The following is a 19801-nucleotide window of genomic DNA, read 5'->3' on the forward strand; positions in this document are numbered from 1 at the left end:
TAGCTGGCGTGAAATTTGAAATATCAACATCTCAGACTGAAGAAAAGAACTTGCATTTTTTTTTTAATCACTTGCTCAACAATCAATGAGGTATGTTTGAAGTGTTGTGGCATGGTAAAAACTAGGGTGAATTTGTGCACTGAAAGCTTCCTCAATCTGACACTGACCAGATAATCTACTTCTAGAGTTAATTATGGTGTTGATAAAGATTCAGAGTTCAGATTTATTGTCAGAGAACATGCATAATATCACATACAACCCCAAGATTCTTTCTCTTATGGGTGAGGCAGTAGTACAAAGGAAAAAAAAACTGTCCACAATGTACATATGTAAACAAATAAGGAACTGTAAACAGATAATGAATGTTAACAAACTGACTATGCAATACAGAGAGAATTTTTAAAAAATCAATAAAGTGAACAAGTAAGTCCTTCAATGAGTCCCTGATTGAGTTTGTCGTTGAGGAGTCTGATGGTGGAGGAGGTAGCAGCTGATCCTGAACCTGGTGGTGTGAGTCTTGTGGCCCCGACACCTCTTTCCTGATGGCAGCAGCGAGAACAGAGTGTGTGATGGGTTGTCTGGGTCTTTGATGATTGTTGCTGCTCTCCGACGGCAGCGTTCTGCAAAATGTCAGATAGCTGTAGTTTTGAAATTCAACTCTGAAGCAAAAGTTAAAGGAAGGTTCGTTTGTACGGTTAGTTTGTATGTTTGAACACACCTGGACAACACACAAGCAGTAGAAATAGTACCAGGAAACAACAGAAGGTTGGTCCCTGAGCCAAAGAGTTAAAAGAAAGGAGTTGGGGGTGGGGGTGGTAGTTTGAGTTCTCAGAACATAATAAATAGGTGCAGGAGTCGGCCATCTGGCCTGGCGAGCCGGCTTCACCATTCAATCAGATCATGGTTGGACTCAACTCCACTTACCCTCCTTTTCCCCATCTGGAAAAAAAATCTAACTGTGTCTTAAATATATTTAATACTGCTTCCTTGGGCAGAGATTTCCACAGATTTATCCTGCTCTTCTCTGCCCTAACTCTGTTCTTCAACCTACTGAACAAAAATTGAACAAAAAAAATATAAACTGATCACCGTTGTATGGATGAGATAAAACTGGAACACTTCTTCAAGGTAAGCTAACATATTAGGGAAGTTGGCATTTGTACAATTAAAAATACATTGTATCTAACTCTTGAAATCACTCTTGTGGTCAACTCTGGGCACATCATAACGTGCAGAAAAACCAGGAAATACTAGGGAAGATTTCAGGAATAATTTTTCCAAGTCGGCCATCAGGCTGCCATTTCATTTTTTTTAAAATTTAGACATACAACACGTTAACAGGCTACTTTGGCCCATGAGTCCATACCACCCAATTAACCTACACCCCTGGTACGTTTTTGAAGGGTGGGAGGGAATCATAGTCTCCATGGAGAACCCACAGCAGACACGGGGAGAACGTACAAACTCCTGACAGACAGCTCAGGATTCAAACCTAGGTCCCAATTGCTGACGCTGTAAAGTCATTGTGCTAACCACTACGTCAACCATGCCGCCATTTTGAATTCCATTTTGTTCTCTCTTCATTCTCATCAGTTCCCACCAGAACCTCGCACTCATCCACACACTGGGGCCAATTTATTAACCCAGCAACCCACATGTGAAAGGAAACAGGAAGACCCAGAGGAAACCCACGTGGTCACAGCAAGAACATGCAAATTCCACACATAGCGCTCTGAGATAGTGGCTCTACGCAAATATCAAAACTAAAACAACTTGGGGTGGCCACTCCAGACATTACACTGGGTTACACATTTTTTTTCAAGAAGTTTGTTTCCTGAAAAAAAATGATAGACAATTTCAAGCTGAGCACATAGATAATTTCAGATTTGCCATATCACGTAGGAAGTTGGATAAACATTAAATTAACTTTTATTTTGTTTAGCATGTTTAACCGCATGATGATGCTGTCTGTTGTATTCGTTCAACTGGCCTAAAATTGTTTTGCCGCTGATTTTCGTTTGGACTCAGCATCTCGTGTCAGTGTCCAACAACAGACGGCCGGCACTGATGGATTCCAGTTGCCCTGATATCGCTTTTCCACGGTCACACTGTCCTGGTGAAACCTTTCCCCGTGTTCGTCACCGACTGCACCAAGATCAGCAGGGAAGACGTCCAAGTGCAAAGGCAGGAAATGGATTTTCAAATGACACATTCCAATTCATGGCTTTGTAGGCTTGAAGTAGACTTAAAATATGACAGGAAATCACAAAAATAGGTTATATCTAATAAAACTGTAAGTGACAGGAAAATTTTAAAGTGATTTTTGTGATCAGTAGCCCCAAATCCATAGAAGAGTTCAAGGAGCAAAATCTTTGTTGTCCGGTGTAATTTATGCTTGCACTACACAAGCCCATCCTCGTATCCTGTTATTCCTGTCTCCCTGGTGTGTTTCTCCCTCTTATCCCATTGTATTGGTCTCAATTAATCCAGTGAATTAAAAACAATTCTTTGCTTGATCTGACAATGGTTCTCTTGTACTTTTTGTATTTACACGAATCCAATTAGTTAATCTGTATCCTGACCATGAACTGAGTGACTGATGTTGATAGATATAAAGGCCTTTATTCATCATGACGAACAGCCATTCTCTTGGAGACCCCTGTTTCTCTTCTCTCCCGAATCTCAACAGTGCACTGATGTTTTATACTTTCTTTTCAAAACGCAAGTTTCACAATAAACAATTAACCACAGTTTTAATGGCCATAATTAGCCACTTTTATCATTTTCTGTGTGGGCAGGATCACATAGTTACAATGTGAGTGCCATGCTGACTGAGGAACCTCCCTGAATATTCAGAGACAAGTGGCTGATCGAAGGGGTTCTGAGCCAAAATATATGAAGTGAACAAAAAGAAGCTGGAGGGACTCAGCAGGTCAGGCAGGAGTCCTGGAGAGAAATGGACAGTCAAGCTTTCAGGTCAGGCCACTTATTGATTCTGCTTTTGTTCGTGTCGAGGGATGGCCCCCCACTTAAAACCAGTATTTTAAGTGACACTACAGACATGCCCTGCACTCTGCACGAAGTGGCAGGGATAAATTTGTCTTTGACCATGTGTTATTATGGGAGGTGGCCCTCTAATGTCTTGCCTGATCTAATGAGGGTTTTAGTCAAGTCAAATTCATTGTCATCTGATTGTACAACTACAACCTGACGAGGCAGCGTTCTCCGGTCCTCAGTGCAAATATGCAGACACACAACCGGACGTAACATACATACAGGCAAACAGTACATATGCAGGACAGGTATTCAGATATACAAATAAATATTGTTTCATCAATATGAGAACCTCAGTGCTCAGTGTGAGCAGTTCTTTTGGTCGTTCAACATTCTTAGCCTGGAGATGCTGGCTCTAATACTCCTGTATCTCTTTCAGCAGCTGAAAGATGTTGTGTGTGGGGTGGAAGGGGGTCCACAATAATTTTGTGCGCCCTCTTCAGACAATGATCACAGTAGATCATATCAAGGTTCGGGGGTGGGGTGGGGAGGGAGAATCTAGTGACCATCATTTAATATACACAGTCGCTTATCGCCTTGCCCTGCATGGGACAAATTCAGAATGTCCCACTCCCAAATGACTAGTTTAGTTAAATTATGAGCAATTTTTTTTCCCTTCTGAAGATGGGTCCTGGTGTTGCATTAATGTTTGCTATATCCAGTTAATTCCATTATCCATTCTTCCTGCATAATCCCAACAATCTGAAATAATTAAAGTAATTGTGCTTTGAAATAGTGAAGAGCAGATATTTAACTGTACTGCTTGTTATGGGCTGCTGGAGTGGGTGGTGGAGCTGAAGGCTGTCACAGGGTTTAACCAATATCGAGAAGAGGATTTAAATCACCAAAGCGTAGAGGACAGTAAACACGAAGTCAGCAGATGTTGGGCAAGCTACAGAAGGCGATAAACCAAGTGAGTTCTCAACAGGACTGGTCTAGTCAGAAACTTGATGGTCAGAAGTAAAACTCAAAAGTCTGCGGACAACGTGCTTGAAGTAAAAACACGACGCTGGAGAAACTCAGCAGGTAAAACCCTTATGTCCATTAAGTAGCAAAGATAAAGATACAGAACCAACGTTTTGGGCTTGAGCCCTTCATCGAGGTATTTTTTAAAAAGTAGGCAGGCACCTGAACAAAATAGAAGGGGGGAGGGGCAGGGAGCACAATCCTACAGGCAGGAGGTAATGGGTGCATAAGGGAGGGAGGGCCCACCAGCAAACAAGGGGAGGAGGGTGGCTCTGTGAATGGAGAGGGAAGGGGGTGGAAAGCTGGAGGAAAGAAGACAGAGGGAAAGGGAAGGGAGAGAGAATGGAGAGTAGGCTAGCAGAGACCTGCTACATGATGGTCAGGAATACAATGGTGGGCTGAATGATCAAACCACGGATGGAATGTGCTTCTGCTATGATGACTAAAATGGACCCAGTGGCTCAGCTAGTCGAGCTCCGGAGACCTGGATTCAATCCTGACCTCCGATGTTGTCTTTGTGGAATTTGTATGCTCTCTCTGTAACTGCATGGTTTTCCTCCCACCTGGATGAAGAAGTAGAGGGATGGGTCAGCAATGTTGCAGTTTATACAAAGGTTGGAGGTGTTGTGGATAATGTTGAAGGCTGTCGTAGGTTACAACAGGATATAACAGGATGCAGAGGTGGGCAGAAAGATGGCATATGGAGTTTAATCCAGATAAGTATGAGGTTATGCATTTTCGTAAGTCAACGATGAAGGCAGAGGACCTGGTTAAAGGTAGGATTCTTGACAGTGTGGAAGAAAGGAGGGACCTTTGTGTCCAAATCCATAGGTTTCTTAAGGTTGTCACACAGATTGATAAGATAGTTAAGAAGGCCTATGGGATGCTGGGCTTCATTAATTGGGGGATTGAGTTCAGGAATCGGGAGGTAATGTTGCAGCTCAGTAAATGTCTGGTGAGACCACACTTAGAGTATTGTATTCAGTTCTGGTCAGGAAGGATGTGGAGGCTTTGGAGAGGGTGCAGAGGAGATTTACCAGGATGTTTTTTCTTACAGAGGTGCCTTTGACTTGAAAATACTGCCACTAGTGGGCTATGGCACGTTAGGCCCGAAGCCAGGTGGGCCTTCGACCGATAAAGGTTGAGAACCACTGCTACAGGGGATGCTTGACCTGCTGAGTTTCTCCAGCACTTTTGTGTATTGCAGTATAATTACAGCGTCTGCAGACTTTCCTGATTAAATCTAAAGATTCATTGTTTATTTAGTGCCCCTGCTGGCTCCCCATTTCCCACTCATCCATTACTATGTTCTACACAATCCTCTGTGGGGAGTTATAAGGCAGCAGAATCATTTTGAGTTCAAAGTTGAAGTTAGCACTGAGGCCATTTGGCTAATTTGGATTATGCAGCATCTCAAAGGTTCTAAATATCACACAGGATCGATGGCTGCTTTTTAACGGTGAAGACGTGGATGAAATTTGCTGATGAAGTACAAATTTCCGATTGCAAGAGCACTTGAGGTTATGGTACACGGAGTTAAGAGTAGCGATGAGAGGACCACTTAGGTCAAATGTGGCAAAGCAGGTGCAAAAGGCCCTACGACGAATGATTGCTGAGACTCTGGTGGTGAGATACGAGCCCCTCTCACACAGCATTAGTCAGGAACTCTGCGTTCCTTATCCGGAAACCTAATACTTTTGCCACAATGGTTCCCATGTTAGTTTTCATTATGGGTGGGGAAGGCATGCGATGCAATTTCATTTTGGTCTTCATTTCTAACTGGAGGAAATTTAAGAGAAAAATAATGTTTACAGTGATAGGTTATCCAATAGTCTTTTACAATAATTCACCCTCCAAACGTGCTTCTAAATATGTGAGTGAAACACAAAAGTCTGCAGACGCTGTGACTGCAGTAAAAACACAGAAATGCTGGGAGGAACTCAGCCGGCCTTACAGCATCCATCAGTGGTAAATATATATTACTGTCGGGCCTGAGCCCTTCTTCAAGGAATAAGCAAAGATTTCAGAATAAAGAGACTGGGGAAGGAGTCCAGACCAACAGAAGGTGTTAATTGGATATAAGTGGAGAGGTGAGAATTGATTTTGGCTCTGTGAAAAGAGACAGAGGGAGACAGGGCTGGGGGAAAGGCAACAGGGGAAGAAGAATGGGGGGGTGGATTTAATGGAAACTGTAGAAGATGATGTTAATGCCATCTAGTTTGAGGGTGCCCAGATGAAAGTTGAGGTATTGTTCCTCCAATTTGCAAGTACTCAATCTGGCAGTGCCTGAACACAGCCTAGAGATCCTGAACTGTTCTACTCCTAATAAATGTCCATCTCTCCCCACCCTTGGCATGTACTGTTACCATAAATGGTAGGGAACTAAGGAATATCGATAACAAGTGGGACCTAGGTGTTCAAATGTGTTGTTCCCAGAAAATAGCCACCCTGGTCAACAAGCTGGTGAAGGTATATGGCATGATCCCTTCATTGATCCCTTCATTGATTGTGGCATCACTTACAAGAGTTGGGATATTACATTGTAACTTTACAGAAGCTGGTTAGACGGCATTTGAAGTGTTGTGTGCAGTTCTGGTCAGAAAAGAACATGATAGGCTGCAGACACTGTGATTGCAGTAAAACACCGAAATTCTGGAGGAGCTCAGCCAGTCTTTCCAGCATCTATAGGAGACAAAGATATATTGCCGACATTTCGGGCCTGAGCTCTTCTTCAAGGAAAACCAAAAAAGGCAGAAGAGGGATATATCAGAGAGTCTCAGAATTCCAACAATGTGGGAGGATTCCAGACCAACAAAAGGTGTTAATTGGATGTGATAAGGGACTAGGTAGAATTTACCATGTCTATGTGAAAAGGAGACAGGGAATGGAGAATGACAGAGGAGGTAGGGGGTTGAGGTGGAGAAAGCTAGATAAGTTGATATTAACGTCATTTGGTTGGAGGGTGCCCAGTTGGAAGATGAGGTGTTGCTCCTCCAATTTGGTCTCAGTCTGGAAGTAGATGAGCTCATGGACAGACATGTTGGCAAGAAAATGTGATGGAGAATTGAAATGGATGGCCACTGGGTGATCCATGCTATTGTGGCAGACAGAGCCGAGGCACTCAACAAAGCGATCTTTGTCTGGGTCCTCCAGTCTCTCCGATGTAGGAAGGAGAGGATGCAGACATGATTCACCAGGATGTTGCCTGGATTGAAGGGAGAGATGGATCGGCTGAGCTTGTTTTTCTGGGAGAAAAGGAACGATCTGATAGAAGTATTTAAGATTATGAAAGGCATCATTAGTCGTTTTTCTCCCATGAAAGGAGTATCAAAAACAAGAAGGCAAAGTTTAAGGTAAGCAATTTTAAAGGGCCTCCAAGGAGTCAGTTTTTCTTTAAGAGAGAGTGGTTGAAATTGTGAATTTATTGCTAGAGGAGGGAATGGAATTAGATACAACCATAATGTGGATACTTGAATAGGCATAGAAGGGTGTGGACCCACTGTTGGAAAATGGGATTAGTGTGGGTGGACCTCCCCCTTCCTCATTGCCTTCACCCCCTACCCCATGCATTTTTATAAAGGTGCCTCTGTTTTTTCATCTGTGGAGAAAGAAATAGAAAAACTTTTCAGAATGTAGATTTTTCTTTTGCCGCAGACATTTCCTGACCTGCTGCATGTTTCCAGGATTTTATGTCACTTCTCAATCTCACTTCCATTCACTCTTCCTTTTTCTATCCCCACTTCAGTTTAGCGACCAATTCCCATTGAAAACCGAAGATTACGCTCGTTAAGTTTTACTTCCATCCGCCAAGGGCTCTTTTCATTCTTCCGTCTCTGCTCTGACAACAAGACGGTTCCACCAAGTTCAAAGTTCAGATTAATTGTCATATACATGACATCACATACAATCCTAGGGTTATTTTTCCTGCGGGCAAGCCAGAATTACCTCTAATTGGCAGTGGAAAAAACTACTCAAGAAGATACGTACACATGTAAACAAATAAAGAAATGTAAACAAACTGACTGTGTAATACAGAGAGAGAAAAAGAAATCAATAAAGTGCAAAAGTAAGAGTCCTTAAATTTCAGATTCATCACATGCAAACCCTGAGATTCCTTCTACCTACCACTAAATGGTAGTGCAAAAAATAAACTGTACACAGTGTAAAACATGTAAACAAGACTGTGCAATACAGAGAGTAAAACAAAATGTGCAAAGTCAGATTCCTTAAATGAGTCCCTGGTTGAGTTTGTCATCGAGGAGTCTGACAGTCTGATGGGAGCTGTTCCTGAACCTGGCGGTGCGGGTTTTGTGACACCTCCACCTCTTTCCTGATGGCGGCAGCAGCAAGAACAGAGAGTGTGCTGGATGGTGAGAGTCTTTGATGATCGCTGCTGCTGTCCGATGGCAGTGTTCGATGGTGGAAAGGGTTTTGCCGGTGACATTCCTTTTGGAGGGCTTTCCGCTCAGGGCTATTTGTGTCCCCATACCAGTCCCTGATGCAGCTAATCAACACACTTCAATCTTAAAAGTCACAAAAGATGACTGCTGCCAGGTACAGGCAACATCCTGGTGAATCTCTTTTGCACTCTCTCCAGCACAATCACATCCTTTCTACAGCTTTATGACCATAAATGCATACAACACTTCAAATGCATCTGAACCAGTCTTTTGTGAGGTTACAATATAACATCCCAACTCTTATAATTTGATTGTTTAATACAATCATTCCCCATAGGCTGGTGAAAAAGCTGCTCTTGCTGGACTATAACACCCCTCTCTGTAACTAGATTCTGGACTTCCTAATGGAAAGAGCGCACTGTTCAGGTCAGTAGCAGAACTTCAACCAATGCCACACTGAACACTGGCGCACCTCAGGGCTGCGTGCTCAGCTGCTCCTGTTCACACTACTGACCTACGACGGCATCGTCAGCTCCAGCTCCAACAGAGTCATCAATTTGCAGATGGCACGACGGAGGTTTGCCGCAACAATGAATATGAAGAGAAGAGGTATTTGGTCTGAGTTTCAAAGGGGGCATGACGAAGGAAATGATCATGGACTTGAAGAGGGCCGAGAATGACCACCCTCAATGACACATCAACAACTCTGTAGTGGAGAGAGTAGAGAGCACCAAGATCCTTGGAGTTCACTTAACTAGTGGCCTATCGTGGACATCATCTGCAGTTCCTGAGAAGACTGAAGTGGGCGAGGCTACTGGCCACTATTACGACAACCTTCCACAGGGGCCTCTATCAAGAGCAGCCTGGCTGGCTGCATCACAGTGTGGAATGGTGGCTGCAGATTGGAGGTCAATCCACAGGACCATAAGAGAAGCAGAGAAGATCACTGGAATCTCCTGCCCTCCCCTCCCCCCATCGACATGATCTACTGGAATCGTTGTCTGAAGATTATTGAGGACCCCTTCCACCCCGCATGCACCATCTTTCAGCTGCTCCCAATGGGGAAGAGATCCAGGAGGATCAGAGCCAGCACCACCAGGATGAGGAACAGCTTCTTCCCACGGGCAGCGAGGATGCTGAACGACCCAAGGAACTGCTCGCATTCACCCTCCGAGACTCTCATATTCATGAAACAATATTTATTTGTACATATAGATATTTGTCCTGCATGGGTATTTATTGTCTGCATGTGCATTATATCTGGTTGTGTGTCTGCGCGCTTTGGACCGAGGACTGGAGAACTTGTAACAGATGACCATAATCTTGATATGATATTTGAAGCCCCAATGAATGAAGCAAACCAGACATATTCTTCTCCAGCCTGTTGACCTGGCTTAACATTTTCAGGGAACAATGCACTCTGGTCTCGATCAAGATCATGACGGTAATTTGAAGACAGCCACGGGAAGAGTCCTGCTGTATTAAAGTGGGTAATTAACAAAAGCTCGCTGATTAACAGAGAAACAAAAAAAAAATTCAGATGATGGGACCTTGAGCAAACAATGAGACGCTAAACCATATTCACTGCCTTACATTGTCTTTTTCCTTGCACTATTTTGATTTATTTTGTGTAAATGTTTCCACTGTGATGCTGCCGCAAACCTACTAACGTCGTGACCTGTTCGTGACAATAAATTCTGATTCCGGAGGGACTCGGTGGGACAGGTAGCATTCATGAAGAGAAATGGTTCGTCAATTTTGGATCAATACTATCACATCTTAATCCATCCTCTCCTCCCCCGCCACCGCCCCCCCTCCAACTTTCCTTCTTCAGATTGGACAAAGGGTCCTAACCCAAATTGTTGACTGACCATTTCTCCCCATGGATGCAGCCTGAGCCACTGATATCCTCCAACTTTCCATTGTCCACTGATTAACAGTTGTCGCTTTCCTCATTTCTTGCTTCAAGTCAAGTCAACTTTATTTATTGTTCATACCATGCTCACACAGTAGGACAAGATAGCGTTTCTCCAGGACCACAGAGCATATTTATAGAAATATAAGTTAAGAAAGTTGTTAACACATTAAAAGATTACAGTATTAAGACATATACACTGAAAGTCCACGGCGCACTATCCACATCTGAACTGGGATTGCAGGAGCCCGATGGCTTAGCGGGAAAAGCTATTTCCCACTCTGGACGTAAGTGCTTTGGTACAATTTACATGCTGGATGTATGGAGTCTTTCACGATGTTTATTGCTTTCCGCCTGCATCGAGTGTTGTAAATGTCCTCCATGCTAGGAAGAGGTTCCCTGATGGTCTTGTCCGCTGGCTTCACTATCCTCTGCAGGGTCTTGCGATCCAAGGAGGTGCAGCTTCCAAACCAGGCAGTGATGCAGTTGCACAGGATGCTCTCAATACATCCTCTGTAGAATGTAGTGAGGATGGAAGGTTGGAGATGGACTTTCCTCGGTCTTTGCAGGAAGTTGAGGCGCTGCTGGGCTTTCTTGGCTATGGAGCTGGTGTTAAGGGACCAGGTGAGATCCTCCAGCAGGTGCACTCTGAGGTACTTGATACAACTGACGACCTCAATGGTAGAGTCATCAATATCAGGGAAGCATGATCTCCCCAGGCCCTCCTCAAGTCATTCACAATCTCTTTTGTTTTTTTAAACGTTCAGATACAGGTTGCTTGCTCTGCACCAGTTTGTTAGTGTCTGCACTTGGTCTCTGTACACTACCTCCTCATTCTTACTGATGACTGTCGTGTTGTCAGCCAACTTGATGATGTGCTTCAAGCTGTGTTTGGCTGCTCAATTGTAGGTCAGCAGAGTGAACAACAGTCGACTGAGCATGCAGCCCTGGGAGGCCCCTGTGCTCAGTCAGAGTGATGGTCTTGGAAGGTACAGTTTCTGATCTGGACTGCCTGAGACCTCCCCAACAAAAAGTGAAGAATCCAATTGCAGTGGGAGGTGCTTAAAGCGAACAGGCTCAACTTCCTTATTAGGCACTGAGCTACGATCATGTTGAATGCCGAACTGAAGTCAGTAAGCAGCCTTCGAACATACGAGTCCTTATTTTCCAGGTGGGTGAGGGCTAGATGGAGGGCGGGGAGATAACATTGTTCATGGAGCAGTTGGATCTAAAATTAAAAAAAAAAATAAAAAAAAAGAGCAGTTGGATCTATATGCGAACTGCAGGGGATTCAGTGAGGGTGGGGGGGGTGGAGGTGTTGATGTGCCCCATGACGATCCTCTCAAAGCGCTTCATGATGATGGACATGGGTGGTAATCGTTGAGGCAGGACACTGATGACTTCTTTGGCACAGGGACAATGGGGGCAGCTTTGAAGCTCTTAGGGATCACAGCGCTACTCGGGGAGATGCTAAAGATCAGTGAGAGCTAGCTGAGCTGCAGAACCCCCGAGCGCTCTGCCGGGAATATTATCCGGTCCAGGAGCTTGGCCCTAGTTCTCTCTGTAAGACCCAGCACCTGATCATTTGGAGGAGGGGTGGTCTTCTCCGCTGACACATTGTTTTTCGCCTCAAATGTCACCCTTTGTAGTGAGATAAAGACCAGAATGCTCAGTCGTTTGGGCTCCCTTTGAATTTCTTTTGTAGATATCATTGCTTTTGGCAAAAATGCTGATGACACTATTGAGTAGTGCTGGCTTTGACAAACTGAATTCATTTGGGTGGGGATACTCAACTAAAGTACATAATTGGTGCTGATTCAAGGATTTAATGTTGATTAAATATCAGATATTCCCTTAGCTAATTTGGCCATCCAAAATGATTTTGCCTGTTTTTGCAACCTTGCCAGACTGAAGTAAATTTTAAAAGCTAACAAAATTAGCATCTTTTTGGAAAGTCCAGGAAATTGAGGGGAATTGGAACAGAAGAGGAGATGAGGCCTGGGTCAGATCAAGTCTTCAATATGCAGTTTTGGTTACCAAACTACAGGAAAGACATCAATAAGATAGAAAGAGGGCAGAGAAGATTGACTAGGATGTTGCCCGGGCTTCAGGAACTGAAGGGAAAGGTCAAACGGGTTAGGACTTTATTCCCTGGAGCCTAGTAGAATGAGAGGAGATTTAACAGAGTACTGAAAATTATGAGGGGGACAGACAGAGTGAATGTAGATCGGCTTTTTCCACTGAGGGTGGAACCAGAGGACATGGGTTAAGGATGAAAGGGGAAACGTTGAGGGGAACTTCTTCACACAGAGAGTGGTCGGAGTTTGAGCAAACACAATCCCCATAGATGTGGGATACAAGGGGTTTACTGGATCTGCCAACTGAAGTGGTGAATGCAGGCTCCATTTTAACATTTAAGAAAAATTGAACAGGTGCATGGATGGGAGGGGTATGGACTGAGGGGGGGGGCAGGTCAGTGGGACTAGGCAGAAAAATAGTTCAGCACAGACTGGAAGGGCCGAAGGGCCTGTTTCAGTGCTGTAATGTTCTATGGCAGGGCAGGCTTGAGGGGTGAATGGCCGACTTCTGGTCTTATTTGCTTATGTTCTAAATTTTCTCGCCATTTATTATGTCCAAACCTGTCATCATTTCATTTCTCCCATTGAGAACAAAACGTGATCAATATAACTGACAGTCCTCACCCATCGTACTACACCAAGAAATCCCTCTGTACCCTTACTGAATCCTTCTCATCTTAGAAATATACCAAACTGGAGAAGAAGAAGGCCATTCATCCCTTTGAGCCTGAACAAAGAATATAGACTAGTACAGCACAATACAGGCCCTTTGGGCCTGATGTTGTACTGACCCATATATTCCTTCCTAAAAGAGAAGTACTAAACTCTCCCTACCCCGTACCCAATAATGCTCCATCATTCAACATGCTATAAGGCTAAAGTACCATAACTGGAGCTGAAAAGTCTAATTCTGTGAGGCTTAACCCAATAGATTTAGTTGAAATCAAAGAAGATAAATGGAAAAAGTGAGTTCTTGTCTTCTGATTGCACAAAGTACAACCCGACGAAACAGCATTCTCCAGTTCTTGGTGCAAAACATGCAGACATGCAGCTGGACATAACACACATATAGACAAACAATACACATGGACAAATATTTGTATGTACAAATAAATATTGTTTCATGAATATGAGAGTCTCAGAGGGTCAGTGTGAGCAGCTCCTTTGGTCGTTCAGCGTTCTCACTGCCCATGGGAAGAAGCTGTTCCTCAGCCTGGTGGAGCTGGCTCTGATCCTCCTGTATCTCTTCCCCAATGGGAGCAGCTGAAAGATGCTATGTGTGGAGTGGAAGGGTGTCCTCAATGATTTTGCATGCCCTCTTCTTACAACAATCCCGATAGATCACGTCGATGGGCGGGGGGGAGATTTCATTGATCCTCTCTGCCACTCTTATGGTCCTGGGGATTGACCTCCAATCCATTTATCTGCAGCAATTGAACTCCACTGTGATGCAGCTAACCAGGATGCTCTGGATACAGCTGCTGTAGAAGTTGACATAATGATGACCAATACCCCTGCCGGCTTCAGACTTCTCAGGAAGTGCAGTCACTGTTGCACCTTCCTGAGAAGCCAGGAAATGTTGTGTGTCCACAATAGGTCACTAGTGAGTGAACTCCAAAGAATTGGTACTCTCTTTTTCTCTCCACTACCGAGTTATTGATGTGTAGTGGAGGATGGTCGTTCCTCATCCTCCTGAAGTCCACGAACATCTCCTTCTTCTTGTCCATTTTGAGGCTCATGTTGTCACTCTCGCACCCTACCACAAGATTTTCTACCTCTTCTCTGTAGTGCGACTCATCGTTGTTGCTGATGAGGCCGACCACTGTCGTGTCATCTGCAAACCTGATGACCCAGTTGGAGGTGGATCTGCTCGGTCACTTAGATGAACAGGAGCCAGATTAAGACATTAAATGCAGTTGTAATGAAAGTGATACAAAATTTATTAATTTTAACCAAGGAGGGCTGGACGTAGAAGAAATGTTTCGGACAATATGAATAATTATGTGATTATTTTAGCAGGGCATCAACAGTTCATTTATCAACCTCTGTAATAAAAGTGACTAATTTTAGATGAGAGATCAGAGTGCTTACTTGTTCATGTAATAATGGGAACTAAATATAACTCTGTAAACTTCTCTACCTATTTGCATCTGATTCTTCACGATACAGCTTGAAAATGACCATTTGGTCACTTGTCTTAGTGGCTTTCTTTGAGTCTGAGTGTCAGTTTAAGTCTGATCTTACTGAACTACCCTAGGATGTTCTTACATATTAAAGTCATGAAATAAATTCAAGATATTGTTGTTACTAACTGCACTTAAAAAATAATCCACTGTTTGCAAATTGTTCTGAGATTTTCTGAAGGTGCTATTTATATTTAAGTAAAACAGGAAAGTCTGCAGACGCCGTGGTTGAAGTAAAAACACGAGGCTGGAGAGAAATTCAGCAGGTCAAACAGTGTCCTTTATATAACAAAAATAAAGATACATAACCAATGTTTTTGGCTTGAGCCCTTCATCAAGGTACATTTAATTATCTTCTTTCTTGCCTTCGATCAATAGAATAAAAAGGCAAGGACTTGGTAATTTACACAACCAGAGATTAAAGAGAACACAAAGTCAAAAGCTTTTCAAAAGATGCAGTCCAACTGGAAACATCGAGATTCATTCATCACAACGCTCCCTATTAAGAGGACTTTATCGGCACTGACTGTCCCAAAGAGAAGGCTAAGGTGACACGTCACAGAGCAAAACACGTCTCCATGGCTGACAGATCAAGTGCTGCAGGAACAGCTGCAGCTCAGTGCCATCAGGAATCATACTGACCAAAGGCAAATATTAACCCTCTATTGTCAAGTTCTGCTGGACTCTGCATTGTTAAATCCTGCTTTGGCTACTTCCCAAGTACAGTAAAATGGCCATTAACTGGAATTCAAGCAACCAGCAACCCGCAAAAAAAAAGGGGGAAATAAATAAATAAAATGTACATCGACTAGAAATAAAAGTTTAAAATTGTAACAGTAAATGTACTCTGAAGCAACACATAAATCCTTGGGTGAAGAAGGGAGCAAACATTCAGCCAGTGGAGCACCCCAGTCGTGCCCCGCCTGCAGCAGCTGTTTCAATAAAGTTTTGTTTGATTAAAATGGCGGCGTCTAGGATGAGGAGCCGGTCGATGTCAAAGTAACTGCCCAGAAAACCTTTATTTGTATTAAGTATATTAGTAAGGCTTTATCTGTAAACTTGGGGAAGGGGTTAACTATGAAGGCAGCACAGTACGAGTAGCGGTTAGAGCAACGCCGTTACAGCGCCAGCGACCAGGGTTAGAATTTAAATTTTGTAAATTACAGGAATTACTAGATTAAAGTGAACTTTATATAATTATCAACCATAATACTGATTTTATTTTCAAATTACTTTACATTTTGCACTGTCTTTTGTCTTTTAAACTGTTTATTCTTGATGCAGGTATATGAGTTAGGCATTGTAAGAGTGAACCTCAGGCAACCAGAAAATTTGCATATTTGGCATACACAATCTCCATAGGTGTGGTCTACTGTATCTGTCTTCATCCAATCACCCAACTGCACCATATCATCTTAAGTTAAAGTGAAATCCATCGATATTTGATAGATAACACTCGGGACAAGAAAAAACTCCAGAGGGTTGTTAAGCTGGCCTGCGACATCACTGGCATCAGGCTTCACTCCATTGAGGACATCTACAAGAGGTGGTGTCTTAATAAAGCAGCCTCTATCCTCAAGGGCCTCACCACCATGCCCTCTTCACTTTGCCTCCGTCGGGAAAAAGGTACAAGAGCCTGAGGACGAGCACCCAGTGGCACAAGGACAGCTTCTTCCCCTCCACCATCAGATTCCTGAATGATCAATGAACCATTGACAATTACCTTACTTTGGACTATTTTTATTTATTTTGTAAAGTGGTTTATCTAAATGTTTGCACTGTAATGCCACAAAATAATGTATTTTGTGACATGTTTATGACAATAAATTCTAATGCAACATTTGTACCATACATGATAATTATCTCCAAAAATCAGAGTCTAATTGCCATGACTTTCAATGACCTAACTATTGCTAAGTTCCCTACTCCCAACACCAGAAACTCAACTGGACAAAAGCTACGTAAATACAGTGACTACAAGAAGGTCAGAGCATGGGTACCCTGCTGTGACTCTCCAGAGTCTCTTTGTCAGGAGTGAGAGAGATATTTTCCACTTGTCTGGTTCCGTACAGTTCCAACAGCCCCATTGAATCATCCAGTGCAAATCAGCCAGGCTTACTGACTGTACTAAACATTCTCTCCTTCCATCACAAGTGCACAGTAGCTTCTGTGGGTACTAGCTACAAAACACAGTTAAGTTACACTTCCACGTTACCATTACAACATCACCCTAGCCTGTGGCCTCAACGCCAAGAGGAACTGGACTGCCACCAGCTGCAAACTCTCCTCCACGCTGAAAATCACTGAGCTCACCACCAGCTTCAGAACAATTAGGGATCTGGCAGTTTCACCAGGGTCATCATCAATTCAATGGACAGCACATGCCCCACTGCCCAGCATTCTCCCCATTTCTTCTGATGCCCTGGATAATCAAGAATCTATCAATCTCTGTACACCTAATGACCTGGCATCCAAAACCACCTGTGGCAACTGATTCGCCACCTCTTTTCTAAGCTGGATAAACTCAGCAGGTCAAACAGTGTACTTTATATAGCAAAGGTAACCAACATTTTTGGCTTGAACCCTTCATCAAAGTTGTTGGCAGGTGACCGAACAAAATGGTAGGGGGAGAGGGGTAGGCGGAGAAAAAAGACCCAAGACAGGGGGTAACAGGAGCATAAGGGAGGGAGGGCACAGCAGCAAATAGGGGGAGGAGGGATGGCTCTGTGAATAGAGAGGGAAGGAAAAGGAGACAAAAGGAAAAGGGAAGTGGAGGGAGAACGGAGAGTAGGGTAGCAGAAATCGGAGAAGTCAATGTCAAGGCCATCTGGCTGGGAGGGCACATACAGAAAGTCAAGTGTGGTTCCTCCAATTTACTGGTGGTCTTGGTGGGACAGGACATGAGGCCATGAACAGACATGTGAGTATGGGAGTTAGATGCCGAATTGAAACAGTTGGCCACTGGGGGATCCCTGTCACTGTTGTGGATAGAGCAAAGGTGCCCAGCGAAGTGATCTCTCAGTCTGCACTCAGAAACTAGAGAAGGCCACAAAGGGAGCACTGAATGCAGTAGACCACTCCCCCAGTTATACAAGTGAAGTGTTGCTTCACTTGAAAGGACTGTTTTGGGCCCCAAATGGTGGTGCAGTAGGAGGCGCAAGTGTGGCACTACCTGCGGCCACAGGGGAAGGTGCTTGGGGGTGGTGGGGGGGGGGGGTGATTGGTGGGGATGGATGAGTGGACAAGCAAGTCACAGAGGGAGCAGCCCCTACAGAAGGCAGAGAGGGGAGGAGAGGAGAAAATGTGTCTAGTAATAGGATCATGCTGTATGTAGTGGAAATTATGGAGGATAATGTGGAGCCTGGTGGGGTGGTAGGTAAGGACAAGAGGAATCCTATGTTTGTTACATCTGGGGGCAGAGGGGGTCAGGGCAGATGCGCAGGAAATGGAGGAGAGACGGGTAAGGGCTGATTTGATGGTGCTGTGGGGGGAGGGGGTGATGCTACATTTGTGGAAGAAGGCAGGCATTTCAGAAGATCTAGACTGGAAAGCCTCATCTTGGAAACAGATGCGGCAGGGACGGAGAAATTGTGAGAAGGGAATAGAATCCTTGCAGGGGACAGGGAAGTGTCATTAAGGTAGTTATGAGAATTGCCAGGTTTGTAAAATATGTCTGAAAGCTTGTCTCCCAAGATGGAGAGAGATCAAGGGGAGGTGTTGCTGGAGATGGACCAGGTGAATTTGAGATCGGGGTGGAAGTTGGCAGTGAAGTAAATGAAGTTGACAAGCTCATTGCGGGTGCATGAGGCAGCCCCGATGTAGTCATCAAGATAGCGGAGGAAGACCATGGAGGCTTACAACATGGACTGCTGTACAAAGACCACAAACAGGCAGGGATAGCTGGGGTACCCATGGCTACTCCTTTGATTTGAAGAAAGTGAGATGAGTCAAAGGAGAAGTTATTAAGAGTGAAGACAAGTTCTGCCAGGCAGAGGAGAGTAGTGGTGGAGTGAGACTGCTTCTCAAGAAAGAAATGAAGTGCTTTGAGACCTTCCGTTAGGGGGAAGGAGGGATTGAATGTCCACAGTGAAAATGAGGCCGTCAAGTTCAGGGAAACTGAAGTCATTGAAGAGATGGAGGGCATGTGAGGTATTGTGGATGTAGGTGGTGAGGGATTGGACCAGGGGAGAAAAGATAGAGTCAAGATTTCACTGGTTGTAGTCTGCAGATTTTCATGTTTCATACTTGAGCAAGGAGTGGAATAGTTAAGCATCGCTGAGGAAATTCAGAGGCAGGTGAAACAGATCAACAATGGAATTAATTAAACTGAACAATTGCAAAGTTCAATAACATTAATCAGAGTGTTCTAGATCAATCCTTCCATCTGGCAACACAGCCAAACCCTATACAGCTATTCGCCTGGTAAGATGCAACCGTCAGCAACAACTGCTTCTATTACTGCACTGAGTAATGCAGTTAATCTTTTTCTCAAGAAGATTCAGAATTAAAGGGAGAGAGAACTAAGCAAAAACATGTTGTTTTTAAGTTCAGCACAGAGCCACCTCCAAAGTAGCTTGCCTCAATGGTTTTGTTGGGCACCTCGGCTCTGTCTGTCATAATAGCATGGATCTTCCAGTAGCCAAACATTTCAATTCTGCATCCCATTCCCTTGCTGACATGTCAGTCCATGGTCTCATGCACTGCCAGACTGAGGACCCCCCCCCCCCCCCGGCAAATTGGAGGAACAACATCTCATTGTCTGTCTGGGCACCCTCCAACCAGATGGCATTAACATCGACTTCTCTGGTTTATGTTAAACCCCCCCCCTTTCTTCTTCCCCCTTCACCTTTTCTCCAGCTCCTTCTCGATCTCGATCTCTCCTTCTCTGTTTCCTTTCACAGAACCAAAATCAATTCTCACCTTTCCTCTTATCATAACTAATTAACACCTTTTCCTCCCCTGGCCAGTATTTAGTCTTCATTCTGACGCCTTCCTGTTCTTTGCTTAATCTTTCAGGCCCGAAACATCAGCAATACAGGTATATCTTTACCTCCTATGGGAGCTGTGAGACCTGCTGAGTTCCTCCAGCATTTCAGTCTGTTTTTACTAACAATGCAGCAAGTGCAGACTTCCTCCATGACACCAAGAAAGTGGGTTTCGCTGTAAATCCAGCAGGGGAGCAGAGTATCTTATATAAATACCTCC

Source organism: Narcine bancroftii, chromosome 13 (genome assembly GCF_036971445.1).
Source record: "Narcine bancroftii isolate sNarBan1 chromosome 13, sNarBan1.hap1, whole genome shotgun sequence".
Classification (NCBI taxonomy): domain Eukaryota; kingdom Metazoa; phylum Chordata; class Chondrichthyes; order Torpediniformes; family Narcinidae; genus Narcine; species Narcine bancroftii.